The sequence below is a fragment of the Terrapene carolina genome, unplaced genomic scaffold (assembly GCF_002925995.2).
Source record: "Terrapene carolina triunguis isolate 2854851 unplaced genomic scaffold, T_m_triunguis-2.0 Scaffold180, whole genome shotgun sequence".
NCBI lineage: Eukaryota > Metazoa > Chordata > Testudines > Emydidae > Terrapene > Terrapene triunguis.
In genome coordinates, this window is record NW_020664531.1 from 9157721 (window position 1) to 9177371 (window position 19651).

The 19651-nt window shown below is 46.4% G+C and overlaps 1 pseudogene; it reads right to left on the bottom strand.

The window, feature by feature from the left end:
- Positions 1-16212: 16212 nt before the first annotated feature.
- Positions 16213-16375, bottom strand: LOC113407035 (annotated as a pseudogene).
- Positions 16376-19651: the final 3276 nt, after the last annotated feature.

A 19651-nucleotide genomic window follows, 5' to 3' on the forward strand; every position in this document is an offset into this window, starting at 1 on the left:
CCTGCTTTAGGGTGACCAGATGAGAGATGTGAAATATCGGGACACAGGGGTGGGGGGAAAGAGGGGGTGTGCCAGCGGAGCGCAAAAAAAACAAACAAAAAAAACCCCCAAGAGCCGGCGGCGGAGTAAAAAACAAAAACGCAAGCAAAAAGCAAAAAACAAAAACAAAAAAACCACAAGCATAGGAAAAATTGTTGGGAACTGAGCACCCCCCGGCAGCTCCACGCCCCGCACCAGCTCGCCTTCGCTCTGCCTCCACCTCCCCTGAGCTGGGTGCCGCGTCCTGCTTCCCCCCCCTCCCTCCAACGCTTGCGCCGCCATACAGCTGATTAGCGCAAGCCTGGGAGGGAGGGAGGGGGGAGGAGGAGGAATGTGGCGTGCTTGGGGAAGAGGCAGGGATTTGGGGAGGGATCCAATGGGGCAGTGAGGGGCGGGGCTGGGGGTGGGGCAAGGGCGGGAATGTGGGGAGGGATCCAATGGGGTGGGGAGGGGGCAGAGTCGGGGCGGGTCCGGGGCGGAGTTGGGGCGGGGGGACACGAGCCCCCTCCGCCTGTGTGCCGGAGGGCAAAATATCGGGACAATTCGCGTCCCAACCGAACATCGGTCAGGACGCAGGACAAACAAGTAAATATCGGGACAGTCCCAATAAAATCGGGATGTCTGGTCACCCTACCCTGCTCCTTTGATAAAGGATTGAGAAAACGTCCACTCCACATCTCTGAATTATCCCAGAAATCCTCCACTAAAAGCAGTGATAATAAAACATTACCAATATTCCTAAACAAAACAAACAAACAAAAACCAGTAGACAGCAACTCCTCCCCACCACACAGTTTTTAAAAAAAATAAAACCATCTCTCAAGCCTTTTTCAAACATTTAAAAACAATCAAAAAGGGCACAAAGCTTTTTTTTTTTTTTTTTTAATTTCTTTTTCTATTTTTTTTTGCGGATCACTCAATTTTTGAGTCTGGAATAAATTTAATGCCATTTTTTTTTTTATCAGATCCAGAAGGCCACCTAGAAACCACTGCTTATTCAGCATGGAGCTGCTCACCAGCAGGATAGGGCAAATCAACAAGAGCATTTCACACCCATGCTCCACACTCTACAATGGCTTCCTAGCCACTTTCAGGCCCATTTCAGAATCCTGGCACTTGGCTTCATAGTTGAAAAGGGGCTAAGGCAGTGCTGCTCAGATCTTAGTGGTCCAGGAGCCAAATTAGTGATCACTATTACCCAAGAGCCACAGTCATGTGGATTCATTGTTTCATTTACTAATTATATATTTTACACACACACACACAGAGCAAAATGACTGACCAAGTATTTTATCAACTACAATTGGTTAATAACATAATAAGAGCACCCTGCTTTGTTAATAATTTTAATTGGTTAATAATTAAATCACAGAGTGTTTTAATATCATGTGCTGTAAAGAGCCGCAGGAGACACATTAAAGAGCCATTTGTGGCTTGTGAGCCTCAGTCGAAGTATCACTGGGCTGAGGCGTAGGGGTCAGTGACACCACCTCTTGCTCACCACCCCCACTCCATCAGCTGGTTCTGATGGGGACATTGAGGCTAATGGTTCAAACTTTATGGGGACAGAGTGATCTTAGTGGCAGGTCCTCAGCTGTGGAATTCACTGCAGCTGAGGAGAAAGTTCATCCAGAGTCTTTCTACCTCTACAGTCTTATTATTAATTTTCAGTAGCACCCGCTATAGGTGAGGCTCTTCCCAAACACTTAAATAGGGCAGTCTCTGCTCTGAGGAGCTCACAGTCTGATGCAGGGCTAGATTAATCTTTTCTGGGCCCTGATACCTGGACCATGGCCCTGCCCCCGTGCTGAGGCTTTGCCCACAGCTCGCCCCAGGAGAGCGGGTGGAGAGGAGCGAACAGAGGGGAGGTGCGGGGGAGTGAGTGAGTGGGGGCGAGACCTCAGGAGAAAGAGGCTGAGCAGGGGCGGGGCCTTGGGGCAGAGTGCAGGCAGCTTGGGACCACAGCCTGGGCACTGACGGTGGGCCTGGTGCCCTAGCGCCATTGTAAACCCAGTACTGGTCTAATGCAAACAGGTAGACCAGGGGTCGGCAACCTTTCAGAGGTGGTGTGCCGAGTCTTCATTTATTCACTCTGATTTAAAGTTTTGTGTGCCAGTAATACATTTTAACGTTTTTAGATGGTCTCTTTCTATAAGTCTATAATATATAACTAAACTATTGTTGTATGTAAAGTAAATAAGGTTTTAAAATGTTTAAGAAGCTTCATTTAAAATTAAATTAAAATGACTGGTGGCCAGGACCTGGGCAGTGTGAGTGCCACTGAAAATCAGCTCGCGTGCCGCCTTTGGCACGTAGGCCATAGGTTGCCTACCCCTGAGGTAGACCATGATCAGGGGACAGGGAAATCACAATAGCAATTTATGTAGCGTTTATTTACAGATAAAGCATGACGCATGGTGCTCTTTTGACAAGCCTTCTTCTAAGATCAGTGAGACAAATTGTAGATCCCACTACAACTGCTCTGCCGTCCAAAGTAACTATACTGGGTGTTTAGTCAGCCAGGAGAAAGCGGGGGGATCCACCAGTGCAGGGGGAATCCCTGAGTTGATTAGTGCTCCCATGCTAATCTTGGGGCTGTGTCCAGATGAAAGGAAATGTGACCTGGACATCACTGTTCCCCATTGGTTGTCAGATGCTAAAGTTACCTCATATGGCCATATGCAGTAGGGAGTAATTACTCCAAAGAGTAGCCCAGTTCCTAGCTGGCCCCAGGATTGTGAATGTGAATGTGGCTTAAAGCTACCACTGATCAACCCTCTTTCTGAGCTATGCCAAAAGCAGCTCATTTGAAGCCCAAGATTGGAGCCTGAGGCCCCAGACGTGCACTAGGGAATATATTATATGGGTCTGATTTCTCTGAAAGGGAAACCCCCACTTGGATGGTTTTAATTTGAGAGTCATCTTGGCTTATATCAAAACCAATGATGGGGGGATTTTTCCAGAAAGGTAAAATTTGGTTGTTGCTTGGAGAGGCTGCCATTAGCTGTGACAGGGGAAAAAACCCCCACCCCTGAGTGTCTCATATCCTGCCCATACCCCAAGCAAGTCAACCTCATCCTCCCAGTATGAAATATTCTGTTGGCTTCCCCCTCCAGGATTCACTCAAGCATCAGGAAACATCTCCAGAAAGCCTGGGCCACACAGGCAGCTGGCCACCCTTAGGAGGAAGAAAGCCAGGACCAGTCATTTTGCAGGAGGGGCTGGGGAACCAGTGCTGCCCTGGCAGCTGACCTGATTGCTTGCCAAGAACAGCAGGGGAAAGTGGGAAGGAAGCTCCCAAGGAAAACCTATCTTTTTAGCAGATTGTTGGCTTAAGAAGGGAGGGGCTAGGCAACAGTGCTGGAAAGCAGGGATGAGGTCAGGCTGGGAGGGTAATTGAGATTCAAGGTCTGGCTGACAGGGAGATATTTACCGATGCTTGAGTGACATTTGCAGGCGAGAGGGGGAGCTGTGGAATGTTCTATGCTGGGAAGGGCAGCATGTGAGAGTGGATGCAGTTGCCAGCATTTTTTAAATGTTTCTAACGACAGCTCTCCATTAGCCTGGGTTCTGGGGACAGCAGGCTCCCAACCGATGAGGGGCTACATCTGCGTTCTGGAGAATGACAGATTATCTTTGGATCTGACTCTGAATTACGCAGGCCTCTAAAGGTTTGGGGTTCAGGTAAGCATCCCAAAGTTAGACCCTATAGAGCCCTTAGGTGAACCTGTGGAGGTCTCTTATTCTTCAGCCCCTAAACAACCCCTCCTTCCTCAACTGACTCCCATTACCGGCAGCTATATTTGTCTGGGAGGAGGCCTGGTGGGCTGCAGCTCACCACATCTTCAGAACAGGACATACGGCATGTCCCTCTCATCCGGCATGTTCAGGGCAGGATAACAAGTCTGCCCCACTCCCATGGGCATCACAACAGGTCTCTTCTCCCTTTTGACCTCTTCAGGGGGCATATCCCTTGCTTTCTCATATCCATGGGAGGGATGTGTGTGTGAGAGATAACTTTCATGGTCTCTTCACCGTGGTTAATTTAGATACCAGACACACCAAAGTTTGTTTATTTAAGTTTTTAGAATAAAACGGTGTGTGTCTATTTCATAAATTAATCACTACATAAACAAAAACCTGCCCATAAATAGAGGAAAAACAATGGGAACATGAAGAGAGAATGCAATATCTTGAATCAATAGAGCTCTGTGCTTAGCTTCTCCCTCTATGGAAATCTTTTTTGTTAGCCTGTGTGTTCACTTTAGTCAAGCCCGTGGACTCCAATGCAATCTTTAATAACAAGAGCTTGTTTCTTTGTTACTTGCAGCAGTAACAATATATCAGAGGTGAGGGGGAGGAAGGGAAACCCTATTTCCATCATGAATAATTTTCTGGAGTCTCTGTGGTGTGTGGCCCTGAGGATTGCTGTGGTCCGGCTACTGCTTGTGGTCTTAGAGGAGAAATCAAAATCTGAAAGGCCCTCAGATCACCTCCAAACAGTGGCTCTATGGCTGCTTCACAGTCACCGGGCCCCACTCTTCATCTTACCACCACATGTGGTATTGGAGCTGATCGAGTGATGCTTGGGATGAGGCACATTGTGGGGAGGGGGCCCTTCAGCTGAATGACAGGAGGGGAGATGGTGAAGGGGTAGAGTGACCTGCAGAGACACTGGAGCCAGAGGATAGTTCCAAACTAAGCTGTTATTGAGGGACAATGAGCCTAATGGAGGTGGAGACATCTTTCCAGGGCAACTGGCAAGCAAAGGGTGGGGAGGGGAGGCACAGCCTACTGAGTTTCTCCCAAAGTGCCTCTGCACTCACAGAGGATGCTTTTGTCTCCTCCCCCCATCTCCAGTCTCTTCTTAGTCTCATAGAAGCTCTGTGTGGCTGTCTGTAGCCCTAATCTCCACAGAGGAGCTGGACAGAATCTAATGTGGGCAAATCTGGGAGATATGGAGCCAGTAGGTTAATTTCTATGAGCCCTCTGCTAACTTCAGCAATTCTGCAGGTTCTGACAATGCAGCTCAGCATTCTCTGTGCCCACGTTGGCATCAGACTAACCATCCTCAGAACTGGTGAGGCCATTGCAGAAGCACTATGGAGTAAGGCAGAAATACATCCATTAATCCTATTTAAGAGAGATACAGGATTTGGTCTGGTGTGCTGGCACATTTTTTTCTAGCACAGCCTTATGCCTGAATCACGTAGGCTTATTTGTGGATTTATAGGCAAACTGGTCTTTTGGCCAAAATGATAATACCAAGATGACACTAGTGTGTATTGCATTTTGCATGCTAAATTTGTGAACATCCCTTTCAGAAACCACTCTCTGATTAAGGGCCTCATCCTGCTCCAGCTACAGTCAGAGTCATTGAACTAGACAAGGGAAGCATCGGGGTCCAAACATGTATACCTAAGGTAACGGTTTCCAAGATTTTCGTGCAATATTACTTAGCACTTTTCAAACGTTACTAATTAACCCTCACAACCTCTTGATGATTAAGTAATTACTATTATCTAAGGCAGCGAGGTTCAGTGAGTTGCCCAAATGTTGTTTGTGTGTATTACAGTAGCATCTAGAAGCCTCAAGCAGCATTAGGGCATCATTGTGCTAAGTGCTGTCCAAAATTCAGTAGTATAGACACAGTCTCTGCCTCAAACAGTTTACATTCCAAATATATGGAAGGGTAAGGGTAAGAGAAAGGGGTACAGTGTATAAGCAGAAGCTCAGGAACTGAGGCACACAGAAATTAAGTAACTTGCCCCACATCACACATTAAGTTTGTGGCAGTGTCAAGAATTTAACCCAGCACTCCTGAGTCCCAGGACAGCTTCTTAACCACAAGCTCAGAGGGAATCCATGTCAGGAATTGCTTTGGGACTTTTTAGGTCCCAATCCCATACTCAGATCACATTCCCGTTTACCGGCCATTACCCTAACCCATGTTGGAACTTGGGGTGCTCCTCTTGATTGAAGGGAGAAACTACATTGTGGATTGCAATACAAAACAAACAGCAGACAGTAACTGTGCACTGGCGCTCAGCACACCAGTGCAACTTCTATTAGTCTTACTGTAGCCCTCTTGGAGACCAGTTATGCACCAGGACCTCCTTCTGCTAGGCACTGTCCAAACACAGAACAAAAAGACAGTACCTGGCCCAAAGAGCTTACAATTTAAGTATAAGATAAGAGACAATACCTACTGACGGGGAGTACAAGGAAATAATGGGATAATATTGGTCAGTATGACATGCGGTCCACTCACCACAAGTGGAACCTCCTTCTGGTCAGTCTGGGGAACCAGCTTTCACCAGGTAAAAGGCCTTCTTCTGCTTCTCACTGCAGGTGCCATTGCCATTCTCTCTCTCTGCAACTCCATCTTTGTGACTTGGCCCTGCGGCCAGGCCACTGCATGGATTTGCCCCTTTGGGGGTATCAAAGTCTTTCCTCTCTCTGTCTTAAGCAGTCTTCCCATTCACTGCCCCATAGTGCCACTCCCTTAGTAGTTGTCCGGGAAAGCCAGGACTCCAGGGTCAAGGACCCTCTAGTCAGCAGCCAAAGTCTGTTCCCTTCTGGACCTTACAGTCTTTCCCTGAGTCCTTTCCTTACCATCTGGCTTTCCCCACCTCCCCGGGTTTGCTAGCTTCACAACACCCTCCTCTCAGGGAGTAACTATAGGCTACTTGCCTCTGTAGCCTCAAACACACCTCCCTTCTCCCGGGGAATAACTACAGACTACCTCTGCAGAACACAGCTGCTCTCAGCTACTGGGCTTTACACAGGTCCCTTGTGTTCCATCCAGCTGAGGCTCATTTAATCAGTCCCTGCTCCTTGGTTCCTCCTCCAGGTGCAGTCTGGGGAGTTAATTGGCACAGTTAGCCACCTTAACCCTTCCAGGGTTTGTCTAAGGTGGATGCTCCATCACGCAGCATGACAGTCAGTATTCTCTGCACACTAGCAGCCTCACCACTGCCAAATTGAACATAGAAAGATGAGCCTAGAGTGCCAGTCACATACAGGGAAGTACCAGCACAGGTACACATCCCTGTGGTTTGGAACTACTGCTTTAGCAGGTCCCTGAAAAACCTTGGGAAAGTCTTTAGTCCCTGTGACTGACCTGTCTCCCCTTTGACATGAATCAGTTACATTTGTTCAGCTGATATGAACCTCTTAAATGCTTTTTTCCCTTGCCACATTGCCCACCCATTACCTTATAAAAATGAGATGAAATACCATGCTGGAACATAATGATTAAAATATGAGACTGCACTTTTTATCTTGAAATGAAATATGGAGGCAAAGCAGACAGAAGTACAGCCTTTTGTGTTTGGTTGGGTGCATGTATTATTTATGATGTGGAATGAGTGAATGATTGCCTTGAATTTTGATATGTGAGAGAAATGAAATGTTATTAGTACTTTTAATGCACTGCTACAGGAAAAAGGGTTCCTTTAAGCCTCTGAGCTGAGAAGAGCAGGATTATGGCACATTTCACATGTATAAATTATAACTGAATATGTAGAGCTTATTTAGCAACACTGAGCTATCTTCACCTATGTGTAAACTCCATTACATTTAGTAGGTTACACCAGGGATGAATCTGCCCTGTATTTGTCAATTAAAACTGCATACAATGGCAACCTGGTTCTTGGCAGAGTATTGACCTTCACCCCAGTAACTTAGTTTCAAGGGCCACAGAGCTTTGCGGCTGAATAATAGACTTGTGTCTGTAGAAGACTCGAGTCATAAAAATCAGGCTTCTGTTCTGACATTGTGATTTCCCCACAATAGCCATCAGGAGAGAAGATGAATTAATCCCTCTTCTGAGTGCCAAAATGACCTTTGAATTATTAAAGTTAAAGAGACAAAGCTATACATTCTTATACAACTGGAAGAGACTGGGTAAGGAGTCTGGATGCTGTTATCAATAACACTATATTCTTCAGGAGACGATTCATCATCAAAGAATAGCAAAAGATGATTGTGTCAGGAGCATGTGTTTAAAAGCCATTTGGACCCTATTTTCAAAGGTTGTTACCCCTTTTAACTCAAAAACCAAGAGCCTGATTCCATTTTCAGTGTAACTAAAGGTCACCAGACAATATCCTTCCTTTTCTTACCACATATGAGTCCTAACAGCAGTTGTGCGACTATTTTCCAACCACTGCTATGCACAAGACTCCCATTTTCCTGCTGCATCTATCCATTTAGTGAATTCTGTCTATTCTCCTCATTAACTTTATATACAGTACATATAAAAAGAGACCGAACACCCATAAAAATACTCACACACACATACATTCCATAGTGGCATCAGTTTAAATCTAATTAATGTTTGGAAAGCATTTTAAGATGAAAAGCTTTGTATACATACTGAGTATCATGATTATTCACATTCTATTTTTCCTTATCCTATCATAAATGTAAGAGACAATGTCAACAGACCAGAATGTTCTCACAAGGTAATGGCCCCCTGCTGCTACAGAAGTGCTAAGGCAAACTGGAGGCATTTATGGAAAATCACTGTTGAGGCAAAGGAAAGGTGCTCATTTTGAAAGCAGAAGACATTGATTCAGTGACAATGTTTCATCACAGCAGCTTTATTCTTATTGTAAAAAATAAACGGATGTAGATTTAGTCATTTTATATCTCATAGCTGTAGCTGTATGAAGGGTGGCACTTGCTCACTATAATATATTAGAGAATCTATTCCAATCTACCTAGTCTCTCTGTTGTTTCTAGGTACTCATAAAACCTTTAGCCAGAGATCAATTTATATGTAACCCTTCTGCCAGGTGAAGCCGGCAGCAACCAGGACCGGGTTCAGTAGCTAGGGGTTCCTTTTCAACAATAGAACACAGAACCGGCTCGAGCCCCCACCCAGTAACCTGGGAAAATTACACATCACCTCTGCGTGCTTCTGATAGGCAATACTTCTCCAATTGCAAGCACAGAGTCTTTTAATAAAAGGAAGGAAGTCACCCAACAATTAGGGAAAATGTCACAAGCAGAATTCATAATCATAAAACTCTGAGCAGGACACCCACCCCAGAGTGTGTGGGGCAGTGCCTTCTGCCTCATGTTCTTGAGTTCTACAACCAACAGTTCCTTTTCTATGCCCCTCCCCCCCCCGCTCCCTCACAAGACCCCACTCACAGTGGTTGTCCTTGGTCAGTGAGGACCCAAGGTTCAGAGGTGCATCTGTATGAGTTCACCTCCCACCTGGGGAAAAAGGCACCTTGCTTGCTCCGCCATCTGCACACTTGCTCTGGTTGGCCACCCGCCAGCCACGGTTTCTCTTCGCTGGCCGCCTGGCCAGCCACAGTTCCTCTCTGCTCGCCACCTCATCAGCCATTCATTCACCGGTTGACTGTCAGTTACCTTCTACTGCCACCTGCCTCTCTGCTGTGACCTCTGCACATCAGTTTCTTAGTAATTTTCAGCTCTTTGCAGGCTGGGCAGAAACACTGCTCCACCACAAGTGATTTCAGCTCTCATTTGAGCACTTTAACAAAAAGCTCCTAATGAAGCCTATTTAGCTCTATCTTTGAACAATGAGGAGGAACAGGTTAAACCAGACCGGGGACTCTTGGGGAGAGTCCACACCTCCTGGCTAAAACACCTATCCCCACCCCTCTTACTTTCACAGGGCACTGGCATTCAAGCCCCTGGCTTTGTGAGGTCCTTTCAGCTGAGGGTGACCCCTTAATCGGGACAAGCTCAGCACAGTTTTGCTCTGCTTTAGTCATACAATGAAGATAATAACATTTCACAACCCCTGCATTCAATATTTAAAAATTTCATTAAAGCTAATGTTAAAATTATATAATACACAGGTTGAGAAAAGAGTGTCTGTACATCTCGGTATAGTGCTTAGATTATCCACAAATACAAAGTTTGATTTTAAAAGTCATATGATACATATAGCACATAATCAGCAATAACCCAAATTTAGGTGAATAAATTTAACAATACAGTTTAGATATTAGCATCCAAGAATTTGGGTACATCACTCATAAAAAGGTATAAAGATATTTGGCTGTGGAAACCAAAATATATCAATGAGTGAAGATTTAATGGAGAATTTAGGGTAGGTTGTCCATTTAGAAAATAAAATCCATCAGGGAAGTATTTCAGTTACTTTCCTTACTGCACTTCTCATCGGCACTCCAGCTCATCCCTCGTGCTATTGCCAATGTCCAGTGATGTGTTCTAGATAGATGTCCCTCAATCACCCGATGACGTCCGACACCATAAGTTGCCGCATCAGCTGAGCGTAGCACTGACGGATTCCACATTCTCTCAATGCTCGCTTGTTACTGGGGTCCCCTGCGTCCAAAGCTTTGACAATCAGTGTGTGTGTCTGAACCTGGTAACCCCTAGGTCTCAAGGTGTCGGCCAGAGCGGCGTATTTCTCTACCTTTCGAGCTTGGGCATCGCGGAAAATCGGGGTCCTATTCTCGAAGGGCACTGTAACATCCACCACCAAGATCTTCTTCTGATCCTTGTTGGTGATGATAATGTCCGGTCGTAGTTCACTGTCAGTTCCGGGGATGGCGGAGTTCACAGCCTCCTTCCCTACTGGTGGCGGGATGGCTCTGACTAGGCAATCTTGGGTGTCGTTGTGTCGCAGCTGCCAGGCTCTGGAATGGGGCTTGCAGCTACACAGGATGTGGGATAGTGTCTCATTGGAATAGCCGCACTTCCTATATGGCTTGTTCTGATTCCCATGGTGGATGGCTCCGTTCAGTGTAACGCAGTTGATCCGGGCCTTGTGGATGAACCTCCAGTTGGCAAATTGGGTGAAGCTGCCCCCGGTAGGAAGTGGTTGCTGGTGTCCCACTTGCATATCACCGCAAATGCCTTGCCCTGGTCTGGATTCTGCTTCAGGTTTTCCACATACTGGCAGTGGATAGCATCCTTCAGGGTCCTCTCCACATTGGTTCTAGCTTTCGGAGTGAGGATTGTGTGGTCCATGTACTTCACCTGTGGCACCAGGACTCCCACCAGGACTCGCACCACATCCAGCGGCAGCCAAAACACTTCTCCAGTCGTCGCGTAGCATGCGGACATGAGTCCAGAGTGAAGCAAAGTCTCCCCCCTCTCTTCCAAATTCACCTTCCAGCCAGCTACTCAGGTAGGTGGTGACATCTTGGCTGGAGGGGGTCCTGGTGATTTGCTTCTTGATGACATCCCGCAAAGCACTTTCTGCGATATTCCTCACCAAGGCATCCGGGCACGTCAGAAGGCATAAGGCGTGAATGATCACTGCAAGATTGCACAGATCATCCATACGAGAGACATTGGTGCTATCCTGCCTGTGCGAGATGTACACTGGTTCATTGATGGCTCTCTAGGGAAAAAACATCCACGTCTACACTAGCTGCCTGATGGTATTCTCTGCCTTGTTCAGAGGTACCTTTACCACGGCAGATCCCCTCAGGATGAATGAGATACAAGGGATCAGGAAGGTGTTCAAGGTGTTGATCTTCTGCCATGGTGCCAGTAGGGAGGAGTCGATCCTGGCCACATCTCATAGGATCTCCACGATGGATCCTCAGATGTTTGCTGGACATGGAAACCCTTGAGCCTGCTGAGATGTTGGTATGCTTGCCCGTCCTCGAGGAAGATCATAGGTTCACCTTGGATCTGAAAAGGTGTCGCCTGGACCGAGTCCCTTCTACTGCCATCAATATGCAGGGATGTGCACTTCCTAACATTTGAAGCAGAGTCCCATCCAGTTGGGAGCCTGGCTGATGATGTCGAGTATTTGTTTGAGACACTCGGGGTTGTCTGCAATCAGGACCAGATCATCTGCGTAGGCCAGGATATTCACGCTGTTGCCATACAGGTCGAAACCACCTAGCCAACTGGAGATGGCTCGAATGAGCAACTCCATGGCTAAATTGTAAACGATGGGGCTGAGGGGTCGCTTCACACCGCTATGCATAGGAATTTCAGGCGTCTCTCCTTCTATGTAGCAGATGGTGGTGGTGCAGCCTTCAGAAAGTTCAAGGATCAGTTGGAGAAAGTTTTCAGGCATCCCGAACTCTCACCGTGTGTCAAAAATGTGCTGGTGGGGCATCATTCCAAAAGCATTAACCAGGCCGAGCCACGCTATGACACATTGCCTCTGTGCCCTCCTGGCCATGTGGATGGCAGGCTGAAGGAAAAAGTTGTGTTCATAACAGCCTTTGCATGTCATGAAGCCTTTCTGGATGGAGCTGATGGCTCCTCCGTTCACAGACCAGTCTGTTATCCTAGCTGCGAGGCAGCTGGCATACAGTTTGTACATGGTGGAGCACAGAGAGATGGGTCTCCAGTTACTGGGGTCATCTCACTCACCTTTCTTGTAGGCGAGCACCATCATAGATTTCTTCCAGGAGCTGGGAATATGGCAGAATTGTTTGCATTTGTTGAAAATGGCAATTAATACCAGATAGCCATGGTCTCATTTTTTCAGGATGTTGTAGCGAATGCCATCTTTTCCCTGGGCTGTGTTTTTGGTCTTGGTAAGTCTGGTCATTACTTCCCATGATGTAAGTCTTGTTCCAGGTCGTCTCCTACACACTCAATGTGGGGTAGAGGATGAAGGCATCCTGGACACGGAATGTTGTTCTGAGCTAAGCGGTCGAGCACATCCTTGAAGTACGAGAATAGTCTCTCTGACGGAATTGCACAGTAAGATGAGGGCCCATCGAGGATCTCTCTCATAGCCTTAGGGAGGTTTGACCGGTAGAGCTTCTGGATCCTGGATGCTGCTGCTGGGTCATAGTGGTGATTGATGTTCCTTCTCCTGGCTTCCCTCATGTTGTTCTTGTTATGTCTCTATACAGGAGTTCTGTGAGCAGTCGGTGTGTTCTCCTGAGTTCCCTTCCTCCCAGATACAATTTCTGCAGACAGGTCTTTAGTAAGTCTATCTACAAGGAGGTCAAAATTCTCGAATGAGGCTGTCCTCGCCAACTCCTCTATCCAAGCGTCTTGCCACAGTGTGGCGGCCCTCACTGAAGGCTGCTGCTCTTCTGGGTGCTCAATCTCAGCAGGCTCAGGCTGGAAATTTGCTGTGCAATTAGCCTGTTGCCTATTTTCCTCCCCGTGTTGAGTATTTTGTTCGGCCGGATCTTGAGGCGTGATCTCCAAAATGAGGGCAATGTCTTCCCTTACAGATTTTAGGGAACCACTTGTCCTTTTAGGAAGGACAGTTTCGGAGACAACAGTACTGGCCCTTTTAGGGATGCGGTCTTGCTTGGGAGTTTCCAGAGTGACGCTGCTCCTTCTGTGGATGAGTTCTTGTCCCATTGATGCTGTTCATCTGCGACGTCCTGGAAGTGCTGAGGGTCTTCTTAGAGGCTGTTTCCCGATGGGCGTTCCATGGAGCAGCAGTGGTCCTAGCAGCAGTTGAAGATTTCTGTGGAATCTGCAAGGGAGTGATCATCTTCTCGGTCTGTCCTGGAGTCTCTGAAGCAGCATGAAGATCTTGTTTTAAAGGAGCAGCAGTAGAATCCATCTTCAAAATCTTCTACAGGATAGCAGGTCAAGTCTTCTAGAAGGTGTAGTTTCTGCCTCAGTAATTAAACTGATAAGAACAGATTTAAAATTTTTATTAAAGCTAATGTTAAAAAAAAATATATCATACATAGGTTGAGAAAAGAGTGTCTGTACATCTGGGTATTGTGTTTAGATTATCCACAAATACAAAGTTTGTTTTTAAAGTCATAAGATACATATAGTGCATAATCAGCAATAACCCAAATTTAGGTGAATGAATTTAAGAATACAGTTAAGATATTTAGCATCCAAGCATGTGGGTACATTACTCATGAAAAAAGTTATACAGAGAGTTGGTGACAGAAAGCAAAATATATCAATGAGTGAAGATTGTCCCTCAGTAACTGAGAATTTAGGATAGGTTTTCCATTTAGAGAAAAAACAGTCCATCAGGAAAGTGTTAGAGTTACTTTCCTTACTGTGCTTCTCATCAGCACTCCAGCTCATTCCTCCTGATATTGCCAATATCCAGTGATGTGTTCTATGTAGATGTCCCTCGACCACCTGATGGCGTCCGACATCATGAGTTGCCGCATGAGCTGAGCGTAGCATTGACTGACTACACATTCTCTCAGCACTCGCTCATTACCGGGGTTCCATGTGCCCAGGGCTCCAACGATCAGCGTGTGAGTTTGGATCTCATATCCCCTAGCTCTCAGGGTGTTGGCCAAAGGGGTGTGTTTCTCCAGCTTTTGAGATTGGGCATCATGGAAAGCTGGGTTCCTGTTTTTGAAGGGCATTGTGACATCCACCATCAAGATCTTCTTCCGGTCCTTGTTGGTGATGACGATGTCTGGTCGCAGTTAGCTGTCTGTTCTGGGGATGGTGGAGTTCACGGCTACCATCCCCACAGGTGGTGGGATGGCTCTGACCAGGCAATCTTGGATGGCGTTGTGTCGCAGCTGCCAGACTCTGGAATGGGGCTTGTAGCTACACAGAACGTGGGGTAGTGTCTCATTGACATAGCCACACTTCCTGCATCGCTTGTCCCGATTCCCGTGGCGGACGGCTCCGTTCAGTGGGACGCAGTTGATCCGGGCCCTGTGGATGAACCTCCAGTCGGCAAATTGGGTGAAGCTGCCCCCAGGGAGGAAGTGTTTGCCCACTTGCATGTCACCTTGAAAGCCTTGATTCCATTTCAGGTTTTCCACGTATTGGCAGTGGGTGGCATCCTTCAGGATCCTCTTCAGTTTGGTTCTGGCTCTCGGAGTGACGATGGTGCGCTCCATGTTCATCTGTGGCACCAGGACTCCCATCTAGCGTTGTGGGCATGAGTCCAGAGGAAAGCAAAGTATCCCCTCTCTCTTCCAAATTTGCCTTCCAGTGAGCTGCTCAGGTATGTGACGACATCTTGGTTGGATGGGGTCCTGGCGATTCGCTTCTTGATGGCATCCTGCAGATGTTTCTTGCCGTGGCATCCAGGCATGTCAGAGGGCATAAGGCGTGAGTGATCATGGCAACGTCGCACAGATCACCCATTCGAGGGACGTTGGTGCCACCCTGCCTGTGTGAGATGTATACCAGTTCATTGCTGGCTCTCTGGGGAAGAAACATGCACTTCTTCACCAGCTGCCTGATGGTGTTCTCTGCCTTGTTCAGAGATACCTTTGCCATGGCTGATCCCCTCAGGATGAATGAGATATGGAGGATCAGGAAGGTGTTCAAGGTGTTGATCTTCTGCCACAGTGCCAGTAGGGAGGAGTTGATCCTGGCCACAGCTCATAGGATCTCCGCGATGGTATCCTCAGGTGTCAGCTGGATGCGGCAACCCTTGGGCCTGCTGAGATGTTGGTATGCTTGCCCGTCCTCGAGGAAGATCATGGGCAACACAGACTGATAGAGTTGAACTCTTCCAGTTTGAGATGTTCTTTGCAGGTGACTCATTGAGACTTACATTTCTTCTGTGTCTCGAAAGGCAGGTCGCAGAGGGCAAACTGGAAGGCAATCCACTTGCTATGGATTCTCTTGAGGTGTCTGCTGAGACCGCCAATATACTGGAATCCGCGGACCAGATAGCAAAAGTATGTCCGTAGGGAGGGAATACTGGAGATAGATGCATTCATTCTCCTTTTCTTCTCCCTCTGTTAGATGGGCTTCAGTCATATCAGCTGATTCGCTAGATGGTTCTCGTTGATCTGGGAGAGTAATATGGAGAGGTTCAGCTGTGCAGGCATCTAGTGAGGTGTTGAGGTCCCCCTGGGTGGTTTCTGAGGAGAGGCTGGTGTTTCCGGTTGGAGTACCCTCCAGCACAGCAGGACAATGACCAGCTTCAGGATCCTGGGCAGTAGAGAAGATGGAAGAAGTTCTCCTTGTAGCATCCTTATCCTGAAGAGTGGGGGAGATGATGTTTCTCCTGGCTGTGATGTCCTGGAAGACCATCCTTGAGGTGCAATATCTCCCTAAAGCAGTGTCTCCAAGGGTTTTCTTCATAGAGGTGCTGCTTTTCCCATTGATATTGCTCATCTGTGATGTCCTGGAAGCACTAAGGGTCTTCTTAGAGGCTGTTCCCCCATAGGCGTTCCGTGGAGCAGCAGCGGTCTGAGCAACAGTTGAAGGTTTCTGTGGAATTGGCAAGGGAGCGATCATCTCGGTCTGTCCTGGAATCTCCGAAGGAACATGAAGATTTTCTTTTGAAGCAGTAGCAGTAGAATCCATCTTCAAAGCAGTAGTCTTCTTCAGAAAAGCAAGTTGAGTGTTCTAGAAGGTGTATTTTCTGCCTCAGTAATTAAACTGGTAAGAACAGAGACTACACTTGATCTTAGCTGAGAAGCCTATATGGGACTATTTGAGAAGTAAAATACTATTCAACATGACTTAGACTAGCAGATTCTGGCTCAAAATGAAAAGCGTTGGTTGATTGGTTTTATATATATATATATAAAAAAGCAGGGTCTGAATGAACTAGCCCCTGACAGCTAGTTCAGGATGGGGAGAGACTTCAGGAGCAAACTGTATTTACATGAACACACCTACCCTCCGTAGGGTCTAGCAGACAGGAGTCGTGTAGCTCCAAGTGATCAGCTTTGGCTGATGTTGGGTTACAAAGACAAAGGAACCCTAAGATAAGTCTCTGAAGAAGGGACCTTCTGGGGTAAGAGACAATAGTCCGTAACTGCATAAAAAAAGAGGAGTGGGGACAAGATTTTATCCTTCACCTAGGAGACAAGCTGACAGCATGCTTGTCTCATGAAAAAGGGATCACAGCCTGCCTGTCTGGAAAGTGCTGGTAAGCAATACTTTAGACATGAGAGTATCTTGTTAATTAAGTCTAGGCTCTAGAATGTGTGTTATGATTTTATGATATATGTAACCATTTGTTTCCAGTACTTTTACAGGCTATTAGTCAAGTCTCTATATTTTGTTAAATAGACTTTTACTTGTTTAAACTATCAACCTATCTAAGTGCTGTGTGTTAAGTGCAGCAGTGATCTGAGGTGTAACTGGTAAACTTTGGTGCAGCGAATCTGTGAATACTGCAAGTGTCCAGTGGACCAGGGGCTGGGCACTCCAGGGTCACACTTGGAGCACTTGGGGGTTGGAGTATGCCTATTGCTAACCCGTAGAGAGAAAGCAGGGCCTGCATAGCCTAGAAGGGAGTGCTTGTGTTGTTTGTGGCTGGTGGAGTTTGGGAGCTGGTCCCTGGCAGACGCAGACAAGACTTCCTCAAACTAAGGGCAGGTGATAGTGAGATGTGTCAGAATCTGGGGTACTCCCAGGAAGCCTCATAGTAGTTATACTGATGCTTATTTATAGTGGTATAACTATTCCTGCCCAAGAAATGGAATAAGCTATTTGAGTATCAGGCACCTTTATACCAGTATAACTGTGTTCCCACTAGGGGATGTACAGGTATAACTATTTTGGTTAAAAAGTCCCACCCTTCACTGAAGTAGTTATCCTGGTATCTATGTGTAGAGACGGCCTGAGTATGGGTTGCAAATTCAGGCCCATTTTTCCGAAATACTGTTTTACAGTATTTTAATGAGAAAGCTGGTTTCTGACTGGCTGGAATTCTTTTCAACATGAATCGGTAAATAAGCGTCAAACATCCAGTAATCTAATTGGCTGGCAGAGGCTCCATTTTATATAAGAAAAATATTCTGAAGAAAAAAAAAACAGCTAATGTCTTTTCCACCTACTTTACTGGGGCTTGTTATGTTTTCCTACACATAAAGAGAGATCAGATGTCTTCAGTCTGAATGATTGAGTGAGAGAAAGCAATTAAACAAAAAAAAAAACAAATGTAAAGTCTCCATGATAGTGCACAGTTTGGGTGCCTCCATTGTAACACATGCTACATCAATGGTCTCAGAAAATGGCAGCGGCCTTTGGAGGCAGCAAAATCCCAAAAGTTTAGAAGTGCAGAATGCAGAAAACAAAATCATTACAGTTACTTAGCTACATACAACATGGGTTTTCTTGCTGGTACTCTTTTTTTGTTTTCTTCCCTCTTGAAATGATTAAAATGGTTAAAGAACAGTGAAACATGCTGATAGATAGTGAAACACGCAAAGCTTAGAAAGCAATTTTGGAGTTCACATGTGCTCAGATTGATTATGCAGTAACCTGATGGTATCAACCTTTTCATTTTCCCAAGCTGGGGAAAAAAAAACCCTTTAATATAACTGCTGGCAGATTGTCCTTTTCCAGATGCAGCCTTGTCTAAACAATAGAACAAATGCCACAAACTGGAGCACCATGTTTCCCCCCATTCCCTATACTGCCCACACTGCTTCTTCTGTTAGCTAGCTGCATTAACCATAACACTAATGCATTTGTGATCTTCATCCTAAAAGATTCCAATGTGTTGTGCAATTTTTGAGCCCCATGCTTCCCTCCATTCCGCACCACAAAGGGGAATGGGGGAGGTGGGAGGGATTCAAGAAGGAATAAGAAGGCCTCAGAACTCATAGAGGAGTTCTATGGGAATACCCTATCCCTCCCCAGGGCCCAAAAACCTTCATTCTGCAGAGTTGGGACTCCATGGAGCTTGGAAGGGCCAGAGCTTTTGTTCTGCGCAACTATATCTCCTTCAGCCATCAGAGTAAATCCCAGGGAGAATGCACATGGTAGCAAATTCTGGTTAAACCAGCATTAATTCCTCTCCCTGGCTTCTGAGGAACAAAGTGTAGGCACATCAGGAGCTAGCGTGGGAGCCACGGTGCCAGGAGGAGGCCAGGAAGCTTTATGTGGAGGGGCTGACCCGCTAATCTAATCTCTCCCTTGGTTCTTATATGACCCCCTCCCTCTGGTAGCTGAATGCAATCCAAGTATTTAAAAACAGAAACAACAATAACCTTTATCTGAAGCCTGGCTCAGTGTCAGCTGGGATGGAGCATAGTTTCTCCATGAAGGTTACAGCGTTGTAGGATTTCCAAGCATTGGTCTGTGCACTTTGGTGCCGCACCCCCCCAAAGAATCTCCAAGCCGTTTGAAGGGAGCAAGCCAAGAAATCGCAGTGAGGTGATTCTCATGGAATTTCCTGCTTACTTTGCCCCTTCTGCAGTTCCCCCTGCCTGTACAAGAACAAGTAGAGTCACATATAGAGGAATCCTTCCTTCACCACTAAAGCACAGCTACCAGCATGGTAGCACACAGCAGATATTTAAAGGTCTGATCCAATGCCTATTGGAGTCTTTTGAAAGCTCCCATTGGCTTCAATGGGCATTTCCCCCCCCTTCTCATTAAAGCAATGAGAGCATGCAGGTAACAACTTTATTGTTATTTAACAATTACATAACTCTAACACAACAGAAACCAGCCTGCTACTGTCTGAAGCCCGCAACTCACTGTTTGTCCTTGCAGTCCAGGGCCCTGCTTTCCAAAATGGAGGGCACCCTCTTTGATCTCCACAGCTGTACCCAATATCTTTACAGAACAGCTGCTCCACACAGGCATTGGGTCAAGCCCTAAGTGTGAACAACACCCCTTTGCAATAGTTTGAGACAGGAAATATCCCATTGCAATAAGGTGTATTGAAATGATCCAATTGTATAATACAATTTATTTGCCTCATCTATTTCATTTAAAAATCTGTTCTTCAACTCAAACAGGTCCA